The sequence below is a fragment of the Buteo buteo genome, chromosome 8 (genome assembly GCF_964188355.1).
Source record: "Buteo buteo chromosome 8, bButBut1.hap1.1, whole genome shotgun sequence".
Classification (NCBI taxonomy): domain Eukaryota; kingdom Metazoa; phylum Chordata; class Aves; order Accipitriformes; family Accipitridae; genus Buteo; species Buteo buteo.
Window position 1 is genome coordinate 37,575,419 of NC_134178.1, and position 20,935 is coordinate 37,596,353.

The 20,935-nt window shown below is 43.0% G+C and overlaps 3 long non-coding RNA genes across 4 annotated transcripts in view; all 3 read right to left on the reverse strand.

Annotated features, from left to right (window-relative positions):
- Positions 1 to 5,816: 5,816 nt before the first annotated feature.
- LOC142033786 (uncharacterized) lies at positions 5,817 to 8,326 on the reverse strand. Its single transcript, XR_012651332.1, has 3 exons — positions 8,198 to 8,326; positions 7,537 to 7,641; positions 5,817 to 5,911 (listed from the first exon to the last, which is right to left on the reverse strand). It is a non-coding gene; the product is annotated as an uncharacterized LOC142033786 (long non-coding RNA).
- Positions 8,327 to 8,915: 589 nt separating this feature from the next.
- LOC142033788 (uncharacterized) lies at positions 8,916 to 13,269 on the reverse strand. Its single transcript, XR_012651335.1, has 4 exons — positions 12,327 to 13,269; positions 11,820 to 12,000; positions 10,771 to 10,909; positions 8,916 to 9,997 (listed from the first exon to the last, which is right to left on the reverse strand). It is a non-coding gene; the product is annotated as an uncharacterized LOC142033788 (long non-coding RNA).
- A 1,967-nt stretch (positions 13,270 to 15,236) lies between these two features.
- The window catches only part of LOC142033787 (uncharacterized), a 304,258-nt gene continuing 298,559 nt past the window's right edge, over positions 15,237 to 20,935 (reverse strand). For both annotated transcript variants that reach the window (XR_012651333.1, XR_012651334.1), the window contains exon 5: positions 15,237 to 15,321. This is a non-coding gene — a long non-coding RNA (uncharacterized LOC142033787). The remainder of the gene's footprint in view (positions 15,322 to 20,935) is intronic.

Below are 20,935 nucleotides of genomic sequence, written 5' to 3' on the forward strand. Positions count from 1 at the left end.
GGCCTTCAAGCTTTATCTAAAACCCAAGCTCAAGAAAACTGCTGGGGAGATGTGCACTACTGTGACTGACTGCCAAAAAGCAAAATGAAGAAGCCAAGGAAACATGGTATGAATAACAAGAACAAAAAGCCGCTTTTGGATTCCGATCACCATCCCAATAAATAAATAAATAATAGAAAAATTAAGCTAGCAGACCCTGAAACTGTCTGAAAACTAAAGCTTTCTTAGACAAGATACTGTTCAAGGTATTTTCAATTCCCCCAAAATAAACAGACCTAATTCCTCCATTAACACCTTTGCCTTTTTATTTGTGCAAGGATCTGAACAGTTCCTGCAATAACTTTAGTACCTGAAAAATATAGGAGCAGCAATCCAGCTCTAGATGTTGCTATTTTAACTCAATGGAGAGTAGGTAGTACATTAGTAGCAACACTGGAAGTCTCCTCTCTTTTCTGCTGCAGAGGTTTGATTGTACTGAGTCAATGATTAAGTATAAGTGATTTCAAAACTGCAGGGTCAGAGCTATGTAGAGCCATTTCTACATCTAAAGACCTTTAAAATATTGTCTGCAAATGCCTGAAGTCTGTTCCATGAAGACCATCTTCTGGAGGACAAGAAAGAAATTCTGGCTCAACTGAACTGACCACCATACTTGCATCAATGAGGATTTCACTTTAGGTCATTGATCACCACCTTTGCTACTGACAGTGCCAGCTTGATGTTTCTCAGAGATTTCTCTTGCCATTCAGGCTTCTGAGCCCTCCCACTCCTGCCTTGTTTTGCTTTCAATCTTCTATTTACCTGTCGGGCTGGATGTCTTATATTGCACCCAGCAAAGACTGAGTGCACAGGGACATCTCCAGGGGCAGATACCAGCTCCATGCTCAGGCAACAGTCAGGGTCAGTTCCCTGTAGCTTCTACTATGTTTTTTTTGAAATGTCTTGGTCATGAGGTAGCCCACTGCTTTACGGAGTAATGGTCCTATGCACTGATCTGGGGAATTATACTCCCTCTTTAGAATCTAAGCGAATGTTTCCAAATAGTTGGGAGCAAAGATTTAAAAAGAACCCAACCACCTATACACACATATATACACATGAACACACACACACTATCAGATGATCAGGAGTAGGCAGGAAGGTATGGAAATATCTAAGTGTAAGCTCTTGTGAATTAATTGGACATTTTATAAGAATACTAAACTATTACTCTAAAAATCTGAAATAGTTTTTTTGCTTTGTAAATCTGTGTCCTTAATTATAGACAGCATAAGAATTAGGAAAAACCTTAATTTAATATTGAGTCAGTTGTGACTCCAAAAATGTGGAAGAGCAAGAAGGATGTGTAGGCGTTTTGTATGCTTTGTGAAGTGCTCCAGCACACAGGTACGCTCAGAAACAATATTTATTTCTAGTAGCCAGCTGACTTACTGCTGCTTTGATTCTCCCTGCTGAAAAGTTTGTCAAATTCTCCTTTTCAACTCATCTCTGATGCACAAAGCACCCAGGGGACGGCTTATGGCTTAAATGCAACTGCACCAAACAACTTACAACTGCTGTTATGATTAAATGCACAGCTCCAGCTTTAAATATGAATGTCCCCAACTTCAGAAGGCATTTAAAATGCACTTCGCTGTAAGCAACTCAGGGACATCTTCATTCCTGCTCTAGGACACCAAAAAAAAATCCTCACAGTTTTTGCACTAACTAATGGAAAGGTTCCCGGGTTAAGCCTTGTAGAAGACTATCCCTACTTTCTTCAGAAAACATCCTGTCATGCCAGTATGTGAGAGGCAAGAAAGAAGACAGAGACTGAGGGCTGCATTAAAGGTTTCTATTGGTCTCGAGGGTAGGATGCAGAAGAAATTGCGTAAGCGGCTATGGTAGTGCTGTGCCCCAAACTATTAGCTTCCTCTGGGCTGTGAAAACGGAGGTGTGATTTTTTCTTTTGTTAGAAGAAATATCCTCCACACCACCAGCTAAGTGCACCCTGCCTCGCTGTCTGTTGCCTCTGAGTTCAAGAAGGCGGCAGCTTGGGATACTTGCTGCTGGCTTGGGTGGCAGCTTTCCCAACCCTGCCTGTGTCCTGACTGCCCAGAGGAAGGGCTGGGCATCTCCTGGGATTCGGTTTCCCTCCCTCACAGCGCTGCATAGCTCTGCCCGGGGCTGCTCCCGTAAATACATGCCTGCAGGTAGACAACGGGAATGGGAAGAGCTACTGAGACGTCAGTGAAATTCTACCCTATGCCTGTACGGATACGCCTGTGATCCATGGGAGCTGTTGCTTGTTAACCTTGTGCCCAACGGGCTTTCCAAATCGGGGCTTAAGCGGGTCCCTGTGTATGATACAAGCTCTTAATCAAACAATTTATCTCAGCTGTTTGGACAAAGAGAGGCACTTTGAAGGTTGTCTCATTCTCCTCCTAGAGCAAACCTCAGCCGGTGTTAAATAAGCAAGAGCTGAAGTGAATCCCAGTTAATTGCAGCCGATGGGTTCTTGGCCAGTTTTGGCTGGGCAAAGTCAGCTATCTTCTGCACCTCTGGGAAAGGATCTACACAAGGAAGGGGTGAATCTCTTTTTTTGTGGTGAAAGATCTGACATGCCAGAAAGAGCTTAGAATTTTGCTACAAAAAATTACATGCTTGTTTCATGGCTGCAAAGGCAGATTTAACAGAGTGGGGACTACAGCTCTAGACTGGAAATGTAACTCATGCAGCAAAAATGCATTTCATAATCCTTTTGTTTGAGAATTCTTTCCTTTGCTTCTGCTTGTTTTGGGCAGCACGGGCTGGATACATGATGCACAATACTTAGGTTAAGTAAGTCACGCGCAAATATGTAGAAGCTGGATACATTATCTAAAAGCAGTCACAAACCAGAATTTTCACAGTACCAGTGAGCTCACATATGCTGTAACAGGCAGCTCCTGCGGCAGCTGTCCTCAAGATGCTTCCATCCACTTCTGAAACAAAATTCATTGTATTGGGTAGTGGCCAGCTCTCACCTTTGTATCAATACAGGTCTCAGAGCAAAACCCAGACTTTTCTTTCTTAGGCTGAAGCCACGTATTGTTGCCTTTGCAAACAGTTGAGTCTAATTTCATATTACACCAAGCAGACCAAAAATCCCATTTGAAAGGTGACAGGCCAGTGCATTAAGCAATTGCACCACTGGTGGGGTTAAGGTGGATAAATTATATAAGACTAGAGTCTGACACTAGAAAACACCAGCTGGATCAAGGACATTTCTTTCCATTCTGGCTCATTAGACTGAGGACAACAAGGTCAGCTATGTTAAATTTAATCACAGGGCTTCCTAGAGGGTATGGTAAATGTGTTGGCTAATTTTTCATACCATATTCCAGATAATATATCACCCACGGCTTGAGAGGTAGCTTGCTTGTGTTTAAAATATCCACTCTACTTATGGCCAGTTAAGACAAATCTTTATTGCTTTTCAACCAGGATGAGCCAAATTAATCACAAGCATTTACCTCCTTCCTACCCTATTAAAAACAGAGGGGTTGTAGTTCATGTATGTTAGCACTGAGTTTGGCATCATCTTTTTAACGGAAAAATAAACTGAGCTGTCTATTCTAAATTGAATCAGGCAAAATAAATAAGCAAACAAGATTTTTCTTTGCTGTAGGTACAGAGACCATGTCCGGAATGGAGAAGGCTAATTAGTTTTAAACTCTTTGGGGAAAACACTGTCTTTTTGTACTCTGTTTGTAAGGTCTGTAACACAGTGGGGGTCTGTTCTATTACTACAACTTCCATGCACTACAGTAATAAAAATAATACTGTGAAATTTATTTAACGTTCAGTCTTCCTGGGTGAACTTCATCTTGCCTCTGGAAGGTCTGCTGGCCCTCACAGAACAGTGCCATGAATGAAGAGAAGAATGGTATGAGCAACTTTTGTGCTACTGATACATCTCTTATGATGCATAGCAATTTATAATAATTAGGTATAAAAGCTAGTGTGATAAAGCAGGAGTAGGTAGTACCCTCCCTCCTTTCTGGTGCCAAACACCATCCTGGAGAAAACAGTAGAATTAGAATCATTTAGGTTGGAAAACGCCTTCAAGATCATTGAGTCCAACCATCATCCATGCCCTCTAAACCATGTTACTAAACCATGTTATGGAGTACACCATCTACGTGCTTTTTGAATACCTCCAGGGCTGGCGACTCAACCACTTCCCTGGGCAGCCTATTCCAATGTCTGACAACCCTTGCAGTAAAGAAATTTTTCCTAATATCCAACCTAAACCTCCTGTGCCGCAACTTGAGGCCAATTCCTCTTGTCCTATCACTAGTTACTTGGTAGAAGAGACCAGCACCCACCTCACTACAACCCCCCTTCAGGTAGTTGTAGAGAGCGATAAGGTCTCCCCTCAGCCTCCTCTTCTCCAGACTAAACAGCCCCAGCTCCCTCAGCCGCTCCTCATAAGACTTGTGCTCCAGGCCCCTCACCAACTTGGTTGCCCTTCTCTGGACACGCTCCAGCACCTCCATGTCTTTCCTGTAGTGAGGGGCCCAAAACCGAACACAGGACTCGAGGGGCGGCCTCACCAGTGCCCAGTACAGGGGGACGATCACCTCCCAGCTCCTGCTGGCCACACTATTTCTGATACAGGCCAGGATGCCGTTGGCCCCCTTGGCCACCTGGGCACACTGCTGGCTCATATTCAGCCGGCTGTCAACCAGCACCCCCAGGTCTTTCTCTGCCAGGCAGCTTTCCAGCCACTCTTCCCCAAGCCTGTAGCGCTGCATGGGGTTGTTGTGACCCAAGTGCAGGACCCGGCACTTGGCCTTGTTGAACTTCATACGATTGGCCTCAGCCCACCGATCCAGCCTGTCCAGATCCCTCTGTAGAGCCTTCCTACCCTCCAGCAGATCGACCCTCCCTCCCAACTTGGTGTCATCTGCAAACTTGCTGAGGGTGCACTCAATCCCCTCATCCAAATCATTGATAAAATGATTTCTTGTTGCATCCATGCAATGCCCCACTAGAGTATCGTTTTGCTTTGCTACTGCCAGAACATCATACCAGTCCAGGACTTGCATTTGTGGATTTTCCATTTCCAATCTTTCTGCTCATCTGAAGGTAGCCCTCATGTGAGATAGTGTGTTGGTCCTAGGAGTGGGCCATGTAAAAGAGGTCCTACCAAGGGGGAAGCATGCACTGCAGCTGTTGCTGAATGTGCTGCCATGAGAACAGGATTGGTGATCTACAGTGAGCCCATCCATTCACCTGAGAAATGCTAGGATGATATTTCTTATCATTAGCTTAACTGTAAATTGTTAGCTAGAGTCCAAAGAATTATTAGTGAGAGAGAAGCAAACATTGGCCTGCATAAAAACACTGCATAAAATTCTGCTTGGGGGGAAAAAAAAAAAAAAAAAAGGAAAGGTGATTTAAATGCCTGTGCCTGAATCTTCTTCGTCAAAACAGACTCCACATGGTTCCAACAACAAGAGGCCAAAGAAAGGGCTGGAGGAACGAGGTACTGGGTACTGCAAATGCTGTCATGCCAGACTGAAAAGAAAAGGGACAACAGGCCATGCTGGTTAGGGGTGTCATGGGGAGCAGTTAGCAGGGGCAAAGTGAGGGGTGTGGGCTCCACGTATGAGAGGCTAATAGCATTGTGAACTGTGTGGCAAATGAAGATTTGAGGACCGTCTGCTGGCAAAGGGAGGTTCTGGCACCTCACTCAGGGAAAAACAACCCCCAAAATAAGCAAAGGCCCACAAGACAAGTGGGAATTCTGGTTCCTGAACATTACATTGTGGTGTCTGAGTTTCATAAATAACCTGATTCCAGGAAGCCTCCCTCCTGATCTTCAGTGGCTTCTTCACCCCCAAAGGATCCATTCATCTTCATCATCTTCAACCTCCTCCTCTTCCTTTTGCAAGAAAAAAAGTAAAACTAAGGGTATATGAAAGGTTGCTAATCATCTGCTTTAGGCACATCCAGTCTATCTAAAGATCCATGTCATGAAGCACTCATGAGAAAGGTACTGCTTTTCAAATTCCATGTAACAAACAGCTTGATCTAGGCATTACATGACTCTTCACTCCCCTCCCCACCAGGCTACTGAACCTATAAATCTTATCTAAGGTACTCAAAAATAATGAATGATGAACATGTGTTAAAACAATCAAGTGATTATCCTGAATTTTTGTATTTGAGTTAGGATTTATTTAGGAAATATTAAAACAGAAGCTTGGTATTATTTCATTGAAGCAACAAGAAAAAAGGACAAAATACATCATAAACCTGAGAGGAAAGGAAAAGTGGCTGTAGAATAAGCCTACATAATCCCTATAACTAGTATGTACTTGTGAAAGGGTCAGCTCCCTTGGTGCAGTGAAGCAGGTCTAAGCTAGGTTGTAGGTAATGCCTCTAAACTACTTATTCTCTTGGGAAGTGTTGGAAAGACTCTCTAGGGACTTCTGCAATGGCAGAAAATGCCAGATAACACCACGTTATGCCTAAGCCTCAGAAGGCTACACTTTGAATGCTAAGTGATGGTTTATCACCAAATTGCACGTAGGTTGCTTTATCTTCAGAGGGTTCTCAGTGGTCTAGTTGGGTATCACCACATCAGAGAAGTACCAGCTATTGAAAAGTCAAGCTCCGTTATCAGCAAAAGTATCTGAGATACTATAATTATTACCCCATAATTAATTGTACATCTTAGATACTCTGGCACAGTAACTAGCAGTTAGGTAGTTTCTTATGAGTGACACTTTTTCAGTAGCAGTAAGTGAGATTTGAAGCCTGACTATGCACTGCTCTGCAATTTGCTGAATTATATACACCAGGATGAGTATTAAAATGCTAGCATTGTGATTTAGTAGAACTTGACATTCACTTCAGCCCTGTATTTTCCTACCAGTGTATAAAGAAAAACAGCTTGCTTTAAGGTCAGGTGATCATGCCTTTGTACTTGTATCATTTTTTCCTGTGGAAGTTCCCACAGCATGTAGAAAATTAGGCAGATAACTGGACCACGGGTAAGAAGGAGACCTTCAAAAGATACACTCCTCAATTCCCATCAGCTGTAAATGCAGACGCTGGAAGCTGCTGTCCGTTTGCAGTAGAGGAAGGGAAGAGGAATAGCATATCCAGTCAAAACAGGGGACCATTTAGGCAAGCACAGCCAGGGAGCCTTTTGAGGCAAATCCCTACTGTATTACCAAAGCCAAGCAGCAATGCTGATTTACACCAGCAGATGAATATAAGGAATGAATTAGAATTTTGCCCAGACCATCTGTTACAAGATATCTATGCTTAAAGTTCCCTGGGGTTCTTTAATGACTAATAGTCAGCTTATTCACGGGTTTTAAGCCTGCTCCAAAAGACAACACACCGCAGAGTTTGTAGAATATGGATACTCCTAACCTCACGCTGGGGTGTTGATTCATTACAGATTTGGCAGAGTATTGATTCATTTCACTGAACAACTAACAGCTTTTCTTTAAGGACCCTCACATTTCCTAGGACATCAACTGTCCGAATACTTACCTACTTTATTAAAAAACTCTGACCAATTTCAGAGTTCTGCAGATGAAGACATGCCAAGTTTAGTTCACGAACGATAAGCCTGCATAAACAGCTCAATTCCAAACACTAAAAAATGGATAAAAAGCTTGTGTTTAGACCTACTAGGAGGTTGTTGAATAGATACATCATTTTATACTACTGAAGACATTTTACTGTTCAGTACGTTTTCCATGTCAAGTTCTAGGACAAATTTGAGCTGATGCACAAAAAAAGTTTGAAAAATGCTTCATTTCATATAAAAAGAGTCATTATGGTTCTGGAGTATCATGTCTTCCACATGACACGATCCTAATATCCTGGTTTAGACTCTTAGAAATAACTGGGATGAAGAGGACAGTTAACCAGTCTTTCTATCCAGAATGCCCGCATTAATTTGCAAATCTGAGGAATCAGTCTAAGTTACTAAAGCATTATTTTACAGGTATTAGCACCCCCCTAGTCCCCCCATCATTTATTTTAGACTGAAGTCACTGAGTTCATAGTTACACAAATTCTCGTGATCCAGACGAGTCATCAGGTGGTTGCAAATGGAGAGCAGGCATCGTAAAAGCTCTATCAACTGATTCGATTCCGTCAATAACAAAACATCCCTGCAATTTGAAGCCTTGTTCATGACTCTTACCAAATGGATCGATGGTGTCAGTTCATTTCTTGGTAGGCATCTGTTCAGATCCACAGTCATCATCCTTATGGTGCATCTGGTGACCGACTTTCACTTCTGCCTGAAAATAATCTGCCTGTCTGCAGACGTGACACCCGTTTTGCACTCAGTCGTTGGCAGCCAATACATCTCTCTTTTATGGACCCTTTCATTTTCTCTCAATTGAAAGTCAAACTTATAGTATAGATATTTTTAATAGAACAGAGACTAATATAGTCTAACAAGATTTTTTTTTTTTTTTTTTTAACAGGGGATGGATGGGAGGCACCAGACCACATAATGGGAAGAATCCCCTTTCTCCCCTTTACCTGCCAGTTGTGGGATCTGACACTGAGGCTAGGACAGGGTTTTCATGTGCCTTCTGTCATTCTGTTCAACCCTCTGAAAATGTATAAATGCTTTTCATAGTAGCTTGAGAGAAAAAATTAAGAAAAGGCCTGTGCCCAGAAGAAAAACCCAGAACAAGGCCATGTTCAAAAACTTCCTTCAGGACTCTGGGACAAGCTGCATTAGTTGGGGATTGTCATGGCCAATCCAGATGTCTGGTCACTGACATAACACCTGAACTGGCATCATCTGGTAAACTCATCAACAATCTCAGCAAGGAGGCTTATGAATGAGCAAACACAAAGATGGTTCATTTTCTCACACACAGAGGGGGTTTGGAGCACACCAGCAATGTAATAAGTCAGTACAACTCCTGTTAATGCTATGTCTACTTTTAGAGTAAGAATAACTGTCCAGGTCCGTCATTCCACCGCTTTGTGTTTAGGTCATGCTGATCCTCTGGCCCGTAAAGGAAAGGTCCCTGCCCTTTGTATCTTGCTGATGAATCCTTGCTGAATTTAATGGGGCAGAGCCTTGCTGGTGTTTAAATCAACACAGCAAGATGACCCTTTACTAAACACAGTGCTCTGCCACGTAGGACAATGTGGATCACCTGGGATGAAGGAGGAGGAGGAGGACGAGGAGAGGGACAGAACCTCAAAAGCAGAGGGGAAAAAAACCCTAATATCATTTTGCAGAATCCTGTCTGGCACCTGTTCTTCTCCCTAATGTTTTCTTAGATTTCTTTACATTTTGGGGGGAGAAAGAAATGGAGACAGAAAGCACCCACGCTTCCTTTTCTGAATGCAGAGAGCACTTTTCTAGAAGGCCGTTAGGGTGGTGCACGGCGGTGTGAGCACCCCTGTGTTAATTTAAAAACTCAGTTGGTGATCTCCAGGCAAACTTAAGGCCACTCTTAGTAAAGTGTGTGCATGTATATTTGTACAGTGAAAAAAGTCAGGGTTTTGTGTTAACAGCATTTTGCTTGACAGACCCTTCACAACCTAAGTACTGTGGCCAGTGCCTATTGTGCTTTTAATTTCCTTGCTTTCTGCTTTCTTAGGAGAATTTTTCTTTTTATAGAATATTATTTTTCAGTTCTAATTTTCAAAGGCCCTCACTGTGAGGAGCTTTTCTCTGCTGACATGCTTGTGGGGGGCCTTTGGCTTGCATTTAACATTCCAGTTGGGTTTCTGGGGCATCGCTTTAAGTACAGAATCCCCCCAGGAATAACAAATAATCCATTTTGTTTCCTTTAACATTTGTTGTATCCTTCCTTATTTTCAACCAAGCAGACACATTTAGTAACCATCACCAGCAACCTCTGTCAGCAACTCCTCCACTCCCCCACTTCCAAACAGAGAAAGTACAAAAAACAGACTTAGCTTCAGAGGTGGCAGTGGTGGGGGAGAACAAGCCGAGGAACGGTCAAGCCTGTTATTGCCAAAACACAAGAATTCAAGTCAGTGCTCAATGAAAATAAACAGGCTGTTGAAAAAGAAGGTGAAAAGTGAATGAAAGTTCTGCTGCCTCAGGGAAAATAATCTCACTGTTTGCTTCATCATCGACGGCTCTCCTCAGGACAGCACTGAGGCAGGTGCCTTCATCCTTACTGAAGACAGCACCTCAACATTTGCTCAGAGAGCAGCAACCATGCGTCTTAGGGCATTTCTCTGAATTGGGGCCTATACATTGCATGCTAAGATAAAACTTCTTTGAAATGTTTTTATGGTTTAGTCATTGTTTCACTAGCCAGCTTAGAAGACAATGCCCTCTTCGACATTTAATCCCTCCTAGTCATTGCTTATTCCGGTTACCTGTGGAAAATTCACCTTCGTGCCTGACCGTCCTCCTCCCCTGACCACACAAAAGTGCCTCAGATGTCTGACCTGCCACTGTAATTCTACCATCTGCCTTTGAGTTTCCCTTCACGTGCACCAAGAGTCACCCAAGTCCGGTTGCTGAAGGGTGAGGCAGTGTAAAAACAATAGAAAACAGTGTAAAACAAGTGTAAACGCAAACCCCAGCCTCTCTTTACCACTTGCACCCTGTGTAATCATTCGCGCCACCACAATATGAAATGCACATACTTAACACTCTTTCCGAGAGCTCCGCTCTGAAGCACTTTGTGGAGATGCAAGTGACAAAATAAGGTACGAGGCTGTGAAGAAAATAATAATCACGAAGTCTTGGTCTATTCCTGTTACCTGCTGCACATTACTCTTCTTCAGCAGAACCACTCTGATTTACAGCTGGGTGAGCAAGACACCGGTTGGAAAAGCAGCAGGTATGACTGGCAGACGGTTGCCCCTCTGCAGCTGGCAATGCAGCCCCTTCTCCAAACTGCTGCAGAAGCAGAAATCAGTGTACAGAGTAGGGAACAATGACCTTCATTACCTGGAGCTGAAGTACGAATTTGAGGTAAGTGGGGCAGTGTGCAGCTGACACCTAACATACCTCAGGAGCATTGTACTGTTTGCAGAGGGAGGAGTAGGGTTTGGGCACGTTCACCCGTGTTTTGCTACTTGGGTGTCTTTGGGCACATGGTCACACCCTGATTACGAGTGATATAACTCTGGCAAGAGTGCCTTTATGTGGCATGGATGGCACAAGGGTGAGGTAGGACAATGTGCCATCCCCCCACGTTTCCCCAGTCAAATCTTCTTTTTTCCAGCTGGAAATTCTGAGCTAAAGCAGCTGGGGGTCTCAAGCCATTTTTCTGTGGTTTTTGGATACCCAGCAGTGTTTGCTAAACATCTGGAAACATGGGGCTGTCTTGTCTTATGCATATGTGCAGATCAGATCAGCTCTAAAGGCACATACAGATTAACATGCCCATGCCCAGTGACATGTACCCAGTGGACCCAAAGGCTCACCACTGGTGTGGGAAGAGAAGAGGGTCTTATATTTCTCTCCAGGAAAGTCCAGAAAAAAGAGAATATTTTGGCTGTGGTGTTAGAAGGGCCACTGTGCTTGCAAAGCCTCTGCCAAAGCTGCACAGCAGGGCAGCCCCTGCGAGCAGGGAATATTGCTCCCGTGCTTCAGAGAGCCAGGTTCTGGAAGCTTTGCTTCCTGACACAGTCTTTTCTGCAGCATCTCTTAAAAGTATCATCATGCTATACACAGATATGTGGTTTATTTGAGAGAAGTTAAGTTACAGTTTATATTGGCTGGATCAAAAGCAGATGTAAGCTTATAACATCCATGTGCGACTGTCTGACCTGAAAACAATGAGAAAAAAAAAATAGAAACCTACCTGCATCATCAAATTGGCGCGCAAAAATAAAACCAGCAGGTAGGGAACACTGCTCATGGGGGACGATCACGAAAATGTGCCAGCATCAGGTGCTGCATTGTGCTGAAGCCCCTGTAGCCAATGTGCTGTCGGTGGGCACAGCTGAAGAACTGTAATTGCTCGGTTTTCCTCAGACTTTGGCCTGTACCATCAAAAAAAGTAAAATCTTTGTTGAGTGTAGGGTATATCGTGTGCCTAAAAAGCCTACCTTGTAGAACAGCCTCCAACAGAAGGGAAACTATAAATCCTCTAACTCCATTTCACTTCATGGAGCCCAAATGCCTTCAAGGAACCATTCAATATTTGTAGCATTTAGCAGAGAAATGTTGTAAACAAACACTTAAATGAAGATGATGCACTTTTAAATAAAATGCGTCGCTAATCACCACCGCCTGACAAAGTCGTCTTCGCTGCAGCTCATTTCTTTAAAAACTTACCCCAAACGATTTGAAAGTTTCGAGCACCCACCTGAGGACAGCTGCCCAGAAACTTGGGGCAGGAAACCTGTCTTCGGGCAGGACCTCCACATCCTCTCCTCAGGGCCAGATGTATAGACTTTGAACAACTAGGATAAAGGCAGTGATCTTAATTAGCATAAGGTACCAAGTGAGCTGGTCTTAGCTGTGGTTTTTCTTAATTTTTTAATCAGGTTGTTTTTATTTCCCTGCTTTCCCCTTAAAGCCTTGCTGTGTTGCTATCTGTCTGAGCTGGAAATCCATAAAGTTGTCTCATCACCACCATATTTCAGAAAGTAACTCTTTCTTCTTTCATGACGTAAAGCCTTTAGGTTTTTCCCTGGGAACCACATTTCTAGCAGATACCTTGGCAACAGACAGTGCCTTGGTCTGATCCTTAAAAGGCTTTAATCAGAATGATTTTTGAAAACACGGATTAAGCTCCATCTATGCTATAAAGGAACCATTTTTCATTAAGCCATTTTCAACCAAACTGCATTCACTCAGGACACTAAATCATGCAAACAGAATATAAATCACTTAGAGGCTCTATAAATCATGTTGGTCACTGATAAAAAAAAAAAAAAGATTAAAGTATTCATTTAAAAATGAGCTAAGGAAAAAAAAAAAAAGCACTTCCTGCATCTCCATTGCCTGGTGCAGCCTCATTTAACTGGGCTGAAACCTATGTAAGGCAGCAGGTTTTCAAAGCTGAGGTAAAAATTGCTAGAAGTGGTCAAGAATTTTTGGACTAAACTTTTCTTCTCCCTCCACCCACAATGAAAAAAAAGCAGTCATCTGTCAAAACTGAAACTGATTGATGGCAAAGGTTTGTTTTCAACAAGTCTCTCAGCTTTAAAAAAAAATTCAAAAGAACCTTTGAATGATCAAGAACTGCTGTTTTGGCATTTTTTAAAGTGAAAAGTTTTATTTTCTAATTGAAGGAAACAAGTGAAAACCCCACGTTCCTTTTGTACTAAAAAGAGGCAACTGCTTAGAAAGGTCACAATCAATATATACTCTTTGAACATTATTAAAGTAAAATATTTAGTTTGGCCCCATCTTGATTTTATTTTGGAGGTTTTCATCCATCCAAGTTTTAAAAGGACCTTTCATCCCTGGTGTGACATAGGAAAAAACCTGGAATTCTTGAAAACCCTGACGGGGTGAGGAAGCTCATTCCCACCCAGGTTCAGTAGCATTTTCTCTCCTCCAGTTCCACTGGAAGGCTACTCAAGGCCATCTGTTTCTTGACTCGCTTTAAGATGGCTGAAAAGTAGAAATGAAGTTATTGCAGGCTTTAATTGTCAAGAGCCCAGAGACATAGAGGTAAGATTCCAATCATAGAAAGTCGGATCCTCCACTTGTGTCAACCAGAGCAGCAGCTGGGCTGGTCTAGGGATCAGGCTTTATGTTAAACCTGTCTTGTAGTGGCACAAGCATCTGCTATGGTAACAAATCAGGCCCTATGTCTAAATGCAAATGTGAACTCTATTGGCTACAGTGCTACCTATATTGGCCACTGCTCTGCTAAGCTGTTTTTTTTCCCCCATTAATGTACCTTCTGAGTCCATTTTAAAGAGAAACTAACAAGTCAGCCATTGATTTACCATGGGACCCATTAGCAGCAGGCATTTAAAACTGCAGACCATTTACTTTAGCTGTATTATAGCCCTGCTGGTATCAATCACCATAACATCACAGACATCAGCAGGGCTGCACCAATTTATATGATCAGAGGATCTGCCTTCTTACCTTTACCGAGGTATTTGCAGTAATTCAGCCTTGATTCTGAGAGTGGTTATTTGCAGCTGGACCCCTTGTAGAGCCCCAGTGAAATAAAATTAGGTGAAGCAATTTCTAAGGCAATTTAAGGCCATTAAACATGACCAAAAAGTGATTAACATTGTTTGTGTGATTTACTGCCCTGGCTGAGCACTGTTTGGTTGAAAATGACTTACTCAAAAATGCTTTTACATGCAGCCGGGAGAGGACTGAATCCATGCTTTCAAAAACACTGATCTTAGCCAAATACGGAGGGTCAGATACAAACACTCTGCTCACTACCAAAGCAGTGGCCCGAGGTATTCTTCTAAGGAAGAAACACAGGTCTCATTTTATGTCTAGCCCTGACACCACCAGATCTCCACCCATAAACTGCGATGCAGTGTCAGAGCATTCCTAAGAAAAACCCTCCGTCTCTGCAGCAAAGTTTCATTCTTACAGGAGGCAGTTTGCAATGTAGAAACAAACCCACAGCTACTGATTTCTGGAATCACTGCAGCGTGTCATAAACTGCCCCTTCTCTGCCCCAGCGGACTCCCCTCCTCAACCTTTCCAAAATGAGGAAACTCACTTCAGAGCATATCTACATGCGTGGCTCCCTAACAAAGAAAATACCTTAACTGTCAGAGGCAATATTCGCAGTGCTCTCTAATCCAAATACTGTTTTCTGACAGTGTCCCTCTGTCACTGTTTCATAAATAGGAACGAGAGGGGTGTGCAGAAGAACCCTTGGAAAGCTGCTTCTAATTGCATAGGTTGTGCACCAAATTAAAAATCATCTCATTCAACAATTCTCTGGCCTAGATTTGTTTGCTCCCGCTGCCAGATGCAACTTAGTGGCACCTGCTCACCTTCTGATTCGGAAGTGAGCTGGCAACACCTGTTCTGATTTAATTTGATGAAGGTAAATCACTGCACGTCCCCTAGCAGCAAGGATCCATTATCGGTAACTACGTTATCTGCAGCGTACTAAACATTTGCTCTGAACACACTTACAGAAAGATAAGCAAAATAATAGGAAGCATCTCAGTAAGCAGTTGCCAATCTAAATTTTTCCTTCTCTAGGAGCACCTAGCTGCGTGGGCAGGAGGGAGGAAAAGTGAGTTTACCATGAGGCTTTTGAAACCTGTAGATGAATGCAGCTAATAAATCTGCATTAATAGATGAGGACTTGTAGCTCTACTCAAGAGGACATCTGCAGGAGGTGGAGGACTTCTTTTGGGCTGCAAGAAAAAAAATATGCTTAATGGTTGCAGTTGTAAGAGAGCGAGCTGGTGCTGTTTATGAAAGTGGAATATCCAGCCAGAGCTGCCAAAGTGGGAACAGGAGGCGGCTGCTTTGGGTTGTGGGGATCGTGGGGCACACAGCCATGCAGCTCACTGCTTTTGCATCGGTGGGCTGCAGGACCATTGTGATCTCCCAGCCGCTGCTGGGCTTCTCGTCAGGATCTGAGGAATTCAGAAAATGTCATGAGGGAAATAAGACACCCTTTTGGCGGGGTCGGAAAAAAAGACCCGAAAGGTCCTCTGAAAGGAAATGCAGATTGCGTGTGAAGAGCACAGGCACAGCTTTAGAACAGATTTTCTTTTTGAGTCTCCCAAAGTCTGCAACAATGCCCAGCTAATGCATTAGCAAGCAGAGTGAGGCTTGCCTTCTCCTAACTAAGCCCATTGGCCAACCAGTAACTACCCAGTGCAGCGCTGCTTTTCCTTCTTCCTCACATTTCCCGGTCCAGGAACGCCCAAGTCCCTTTCAGAGCCAAGTACATCGCAGTTCCCACACTTCACCTGTTTGCCAGCAAACCCCGCCTCATATTCTGTCTCAAACCCCATCCCAAAATTAGACAACAGTCCCAAAAAGTACAGAGTGGAGGTGTTTGCTCAGAGATGTGTCTCTCTGGGGAGCTCAGTGCAGCATCCACAGGCATGCTGAACTGCTTGCTGGCCCTTAACACAATCCCTAGACTTTAATTTCACTCCTCTTTCTACAGCAGCCTCAAAGATGTTCATCTGCATCAGGAGATAACAGGAGACGGTGCTGTTTTGCTTGCTGTTCACCACTTCCCGTTTGACTCAGCTACCACCCTCTTTCTTTTTTTTTTTTTACAGCTCAATTTTGCAAAGCTCAACAGTGAAATTGCAACCAAACATAGTTCATATAAGGGGAGAATTACCTCAGAGGCTTTAAGAGAGAGCAAACGCTTGCATCAGCTTTTGCGCAGGCACAGCAGCTGACATATGGCACAATGCAACAAGCAACCAAACCCAGAGCTATCTGGCAGTGACCTACACATCTGCTGGAGTAAGAACCAGGGCCTTAGGGCACAGTTCAAACCACTGAATGAGAAAAAGCGACTTCTCCAGTTCAAACCATTGAATGAGAAAAAGCAACTTCCCCATTCTTTCTTATGATATATCCATCTGTGGTACAACTAATATTGGCAATGGGGCCATACCTATTATAACACCTTATGTTATAAAACAGAACTCTAAAATTACATTGTGGGATTCTCTACCTAATGCTGGATTAAATTTACTTTGTGTTCAAGTGAAAAAGTTGTGTGTGGTTTTTTTTTTTTTTACTTAATATTTTCCCCTAACTAGTAGACTGAAGATTCATTCTGGAGTCCCACAGAAGTCAAACCCAAACACTTGCCTTCCACATTTCTAGCAAGAAGTGTTGCTTAAACAAAACCTTCCCCCTGGGCAATGCCAGACTGATACAGTGGGTTTGGGAACTGGGGAGTAGAAAGACAAATTGTAGTTGTGAAGGAATGAGGATTAGGATTTAGCAGTGGCCTGAAGGTGCAGAGTTAAAGAGAGGGGAAAATCGAGGTAATGCATCTAGGGAGCATGGAAAGAGGAATATGTTTTTTGCCACAATGAATTTAAGTGACTGGCAATGGTATCTGGAAAGGCAGACACTAGGGAGGCAGGCAGAGGTGGGAAAGTAATTTGAAATGCATTGCCATAGAGATCTGAGATGCACTCATGCAGGGATAACACGAAGTGGATGTGAAAGAAGGGCTGTTGCGATACCAATGGAAAGCAAGAGGTAAGGACTGCCACAGGAGAACAGAAGGAGTGGAGAGGAGGATAGGCGTCTGGTGGGAAAAGGCTGAACGAGGACGGAGATTTGAGAAGGAAAAGGTATCTGCCAGTACTGAAAGTAGTAAAGAAGTTCAAGGATGAAATAACCTAAGCAGGCTGACCTCAGAGCACGTTTATATAAAGGGAGCTGCTTGGTGCCTGACTCGTATCATCAGGAAATGTAATTCAGTTATAAGCTTTCTGTCACAAAAGGGCTGAAACTGTAACATATGTTTTCCAATTATCGCTTATGATTAACTACAAGCAACACTTCCCTCCCATGCTGAAGGAAGCTGCAAGCAGTAGTCAGGGTGTTACTCCACTCTTCTCTGAAATCGTAGTCCTCTTTCTCACGTAATTCAGAGAGTTGACTGGCTTGTGGTTTCTTCAGGGTGGTTTGCTGGGTTTTTTTCCCCTTTTTTCTTTATTTGGAAGAAAAGTCTGCTGACTTTGGCAGCATGACTTGAGCAGGTTCCTCCTTTCTCTGAAGGTCTTGCACTACATCCCTGAGACACAGAACCGATTCACACTAGGAACTGCATATTAATGCAAAGCAGGAGGAGAACTCCCTTGCGATGGGACGGCAGTGACTCAAGCGCAGGAAGCTGCCAGGAACTTCACAGGGTAAGTCCTAGAAGCACAGTGAGGTAAGGGGAGCTGCTACTTCCAATAGAGTGAAGTCACTTGAAAGTTGCAGAAATTTCCAAAATTGGGAACAATGGATTCCTGAAGGTGAACAATTCATAGCAGACAGAAAGAATTCAGGAAGAAGGGAGTAATTTCCTTTGGGACGTATTTTCAGTGAATTGGCCCAACTTCATAAAACCCAGGAAGCTATGGTTTTTCCTGCAACAAATCTCCATCACAGCAAATCAGTCAGACCTAAGACGAAGCAAGAAGTTACACTGCTAGGAGAAATATCCTGCATCAGGAAGCCAGGTTACTTCTAGGCCCCAAAGGACAGCAAAAAAATGTAACTTAGTGGTGAACTCAGCCAACACATTAGTTTTTTGGGCTAGTTCAGGAAGACCCAAGTCAGCTTTCAGGAATTTCTGGCTATAAAACTTGCTATTTGGAAGCCAGCAGAAAGTAACGAAAAGAAAAAGAAAAGAAAAAGAAAAAAAAAAGAAAAAAGAAAAGAAAAAGAAAAATGAAAAAGAAAAGAAAAAGAAAAGAAAAGGAGTCTGCCATCTGATGAAAAGAAAAAAGAAAACCCAGAGGACTAACAAGTAAAGCCCACTGGCCACCATGTAAATCCCAACTCTGACATGTGGAAGTTCACAGTAACTTCACCACATCATGCAGAAAATCCCTAGAGTAATCCAAGGAGGAAGGGTGCGCTCATGATCATCATCATCATCTCTCTCTCTCACACACACACACGTAAGCACAAACACGCACAGTAATACAGGTTTGTACACATACACACTTCTGCTTCTTGGGATCAAAACAGGTACAAAGGGTAGCAAAGCCTTAATTCCTCAATGCAGAAAGGTGTCCATGTGTAATGTTGAGCTACAGCATCCTTCAGTGAAGTGCTGGTCGGACAGCGAGACGTTAAGAATAACATCGTCTACTGCAGAGGGCCTTAGGGAGGAAACTGTTAGGCAGGAGTGCAGAGCCACTGCTTTTATCCATAATACCAAACACTCAGAGAGGACAGAGTGTTTCCCTGTCCTTCTCAGACATGTATGAAGGTGAGCAACTGTCACTTCCATTTTACAGAGGTGGTCATGCTCACGAATGTTGCCACATGTGCAATCGTTGGTATATCTGGACACCGGCAGCAAGTCTAACTCACTAGGTCACATTCTTTTTCACACACATCGGGCTTTCCCTCATGAATCTGTAAAAACAAGCAAGGTGCAGAGTCCTCAAAACCACCCCAGTGTTCTCAGTGATTACAAGAAGGGGGTACACATTTTCATTTAATTACAGTCTGGTTTTCCTTCAGTGATGCTGGGACACTGGGTAAAAGACTGCTGTGCTGACCACCTTCTCCAAAACAAACATTTGAGACACCCTGGAAAAGCTGCAATGCCTAGTGTCTCATTGGAGGCTGGTATCCCATATTACAAATACATAATTTCATAGTAATTACATATATTACATAATACAAATCACTTTTACATCAGGTAAAGAAAGCTATTCCCGTTATAAAGTGCAGAAGCTTAATTCAATTTTTTACAACACAATGCTCTCCAGAGTGAGCAAATTTGGTTTGGCTTTCTACAGACTACAATTACAGGCTTCAAGCAAAGGCGTCTGATGAAGGATTCAACAGTATCTCTTTGTAAATTATACTCTGGCATTTGCATTTTTCTCCCTTTTTGATGGGGTGAGGGGAAAGAGGCAACTGCATAGAATGGGACTGGAAGAAAACATTTCAGAAAAAAATGCAATTCAAGAAATAGTTCCATAGGATTCAGAGAGCAGGTATGTGCAGAGTTGGTCAGTGACAGGCAAAAAAATGGAGAATTAGGGAACTGCAAAAGAATGAGGGAATGATGTAGCTATTTTTTGTGGGCTCCAGTTAGTATGGTATGATGCACTCTGGAGATGAGAGTGCATGCGTCTGTTTCCTAATGACTATATTTGATTCTGCAGCTGATAGAAAAGAAACAGATGCAGCCACTAAGAGACTGGGCCACCGCACTGGCTGACACAATTTACAATATTAATATATCTATTTAGAGAAGTCTGCTCATTCAGCATAATCATCCTTTTCTTGATTAGTTCAGTCACTATCCAGGTTTTTCTCACCATTTTCGTTTCTTTTAATCGTGCTCACCTTCTCTGCCCCAGCCTGACCTGGCTACGTTTGGAGAACAAACACCTCTACATCTTTTTTGCATTTATACTGTGAAGCCTAACAAGCATCTTCATTAAAAATCTAAGACATCATTAAGGTATTGTTTCTCATATTGTCAATTGTAATGGGGAACACAGAATGTATATTGTATTACTTAGTTTTTCATTCGATTTCCCTACAGCAAAGCAGGAGAGGATTGGGAAGCAAGCAAAGCAATAAACAGGAACTTTTTTTTTTTTTTTCCCCTTTTATAGCTGGATGGTCTTCAGACACCTGCTTCATGTATCTAGTGATGTGTGTTCCCTCCAGCCTGCTAATACCTGATAGTCTAAAAATGATACCCACATCATCCAAACAGTCTATTTTATTCTCTAACCATAAATTATCGTTTCATCGGATGCGACCCTCGGTTAGATATGTCTCAACCTTTACACTGCACATCCCCAGCCTTTATCAATGCTATTCTAAAGGGCAGGCATATTCGATTTAATAGTCTTTTTACTTTTCCCTTCATTTTTCTGTCTTTTGTGACTTAAACAATCAATCTTCTCACTTTTCTCCCATTTTTTACTTGAGAACGTCTATTTTTATTCTTGCTCCTGTCTGTGTCTCCTTCGTCTCTAACAACCTGTCAGCAAATAGCATTTTGTGTGTTGACACAGCTCTTTCCCTTTTGATGGCAGACCAGAGGCATTAGTGTACCTTAGCTCTGCCCTGGAGTCAGGGGAAGGGGGTTGTCACCTCCGGGGTAGTGACTTGGAAACAAATAAACTGCTCAGAGGAACTGGGACTGCTGCTTTTGCACCGGCGCTTGAGGATGCCTCCCTGAATCCCAGCTCTCTTGTCCTCAAAACGATCCCCGCGTTTGGGTGTTCTTCAGCCGGTTAGGAGGATGCCGTGGGATGATAGGTTAGGATGTAGGCTGGGATGACTTCT